Source organism: Gasterosteus aculeatus, chromosome 2, assembly GCF_964276395.1.
Source record: "Gasterosteus aculeatus chromosome 2, fGasAcu3.hap1.1, whole genome shotgun sequence".
Classification (NCBI taxonomy): Eukaryota; Metazoa; Chordata; class Actinopteri; order Perciformes; family Gasterosteidae; genus Gasterosteus; species Gasterosteus aculeatus.
Window position 1 is genome coordinate 11654840 of NC_135689.1, and position 2132 is coordinate 11656971.

At 51.4% G+C, this 2132-nt stretch overlaps 1 long non-coding RNA gene across 1 annotated transcript; it reads right to left on the reverse strand.

Annotated features, from left to right (window-relative positions):
• Positions 1-1019: 1019 nt before the first annotated feature.
• On the reverse strand, positions 1020-1686 carry LOC144388989 (uncharacterized). The gene is made up of 2 exons (XR_013453290.1): positions 1572-1686; positions 1020-1064 (listed from the first exon to the last, which is right to left on the reverse strand). It is a non-coding gene; the product is annotated as an uncharacterized LOC144388989 (long non-coding RNA).
• Positions 1687-2132: the final 446 nt, after the last annotated feature.

Sequence of the window (2132 nt, forward strand, 5' to 3'; positions counted from 1 at the left end):
CGTCTGGTACGCTGCAGCCACAGCCAAGGACAAGGGCAGGCTTCAGCGGGTCATCCGCTCTGCAGAGAGGGTGATCGGCTGCAATCTGCCGTCCCTGCAGGACTTGTTCGCTTCCAGGTCTCTGAAGCAAGCTAAAAAGATCGCGGCCGACCCCTCCCACCCCGGACAAAAACTGTTTGTGCCCCTTCCATCTGGCAGGAGGCTGAGGTCCATCAGGACTACGACCTCCCGCCACACGAACAGTTTCTTCCCGTCGGCAGTCGGGCTCATCAACAGAGCCCGATCCCCCACTGCCTGACCATAACACTCCACCGGTCACTCCCCCTCATACTGCACATGCCACTTTAACTGCAATTCATCACTTTGTCACTTGTCACTTGTCTGTTACTTGTTTGTTAGTGCACTTTATGCTTAATATTTTTCTTTAACTTTTTAATATTTAAATTTTTTTTAACTTTATTCCCTTGTTTTATACTAACCCATAGCCTTAGCCTTATTCTACTAACCCATTGCACTAGCATTTCATTCTACTTTATTACTTGTGCACTGTTGTCTTGTCTGTCTACTGTCGCGCACTAACCGCCAAGACAAATTCCTTGTATGTTTGACATATTTTGGCTAATAAATATTTCCTGATTCCTGAAGCCTGTAAGACGGTCGGTGAGACAGTCTTACAAACGAGCTGAATGAGATCTACTGCAGATTCAATAGACAATGTCCTGATCCCATCCCCCACAGCTCCACCAACCTGCCCCAGTCCCCCACGTTATGGTCCGGCTCAAAGGCCACAACAAATAAGAGGAAATCACGCTCCAGGGAGAACCAGCCAAAGATGTTTATTCACCAAACTGATTAAACAAACAAAACACAGCAAAGGGAAACACTATTGTGCTGGGGACCAGGAGAACCCCAAGCAGTCAACCCCAAACAATCAGAAAGGGCAGGTTTTAATGCACTCAAGAGACAGCGGACAGCTGCGTCGAATCTGCCTTATGGCCTCAGCTCCACTCCACCAGGAAGTTTACCCGGTAACACACACACAGACAGACACACCCACAAATACCCTGGCAGTGGCCCTGGGGCCGTCACACCCACCCCTCCGTCCCCCAGCCCATCAGGGGCTCACGCCTCTGTATCACCTTCCCCTCCCCCACGTACCAGCCTGCTTCAAGGCCTCCACCATCATCCCTGTTCCCAAGCAGCCCAGGATCACAGGACTCAATGACTACAGGCCCACCTCCCTGACCTCTGTAGTCATGAAGTCTTTTGAACGGCTAGTCCTGTCCCACCTGAAGACCCTCACTGACCCCCTCCTGGACCCCCTGCAGTTCGCCTACAGAATCAACAGGTCTGTGGACGATGCTGTCAACATGGCCCTCAACTACATCCTCCAGCCTCTGGACTCCCCAGGAACCTACGCCAGGATCCGGTTTGTGGACTTCAGCTCTGCCTTCAACACCATCATCCCGTCTCTGCTGAAGGACAAACTCTCAGCTACACAGACAAATAACAAAGGATCCAAACAAATAAGTAAGGCCTGTCTCTCGGACACAGTTAAAATATTTCTTGACCTAGTTAGGAGGCCAAAACAAGGCAAACCCAAACAGGGTTAATTTAACAAAAGGCAAAGAAACAGGGTTAATTTAAGCAAAGCATTGGTCTCTGGCAGGTTAGCGGGTGTAGAGCTGATGCTCAGTGATCCATGCCCGGTCAGGCCGCTTCAGCCAATCAGCGTGGGTCGGAGGGATCGACGCTACCATGAGAATTACCAGCGGCGGACATTGAGTGCATCAGGTGGAGAGTAGTATGCAGCCACACCAGTGAGCTTCTGTCACCACACAGCGCCGCGTGAAAGACGCCTGGCTAATGAAATGCAGACAGGTGCTCTGAGGCCGCCTTTGTACCGCATTGTCATGCAGCGATTGGCTGTGATCCAGACCCAGCTGAAAGTTATTAGGACCAATCACTGCATACTGCCACAGAAGCCCAAAAGATCGTAGCCGACCCCTCTCACCCCAGACAAAACCTGTTTGTGCCCCTTCCATCTGGAAGGAGGCTGAGGTCCCTTCAGGGCTAAGACCTCCCGCCACACGAACAGTTTCTTCCCTTCGGCAGTCGGGCTCATCAACAGA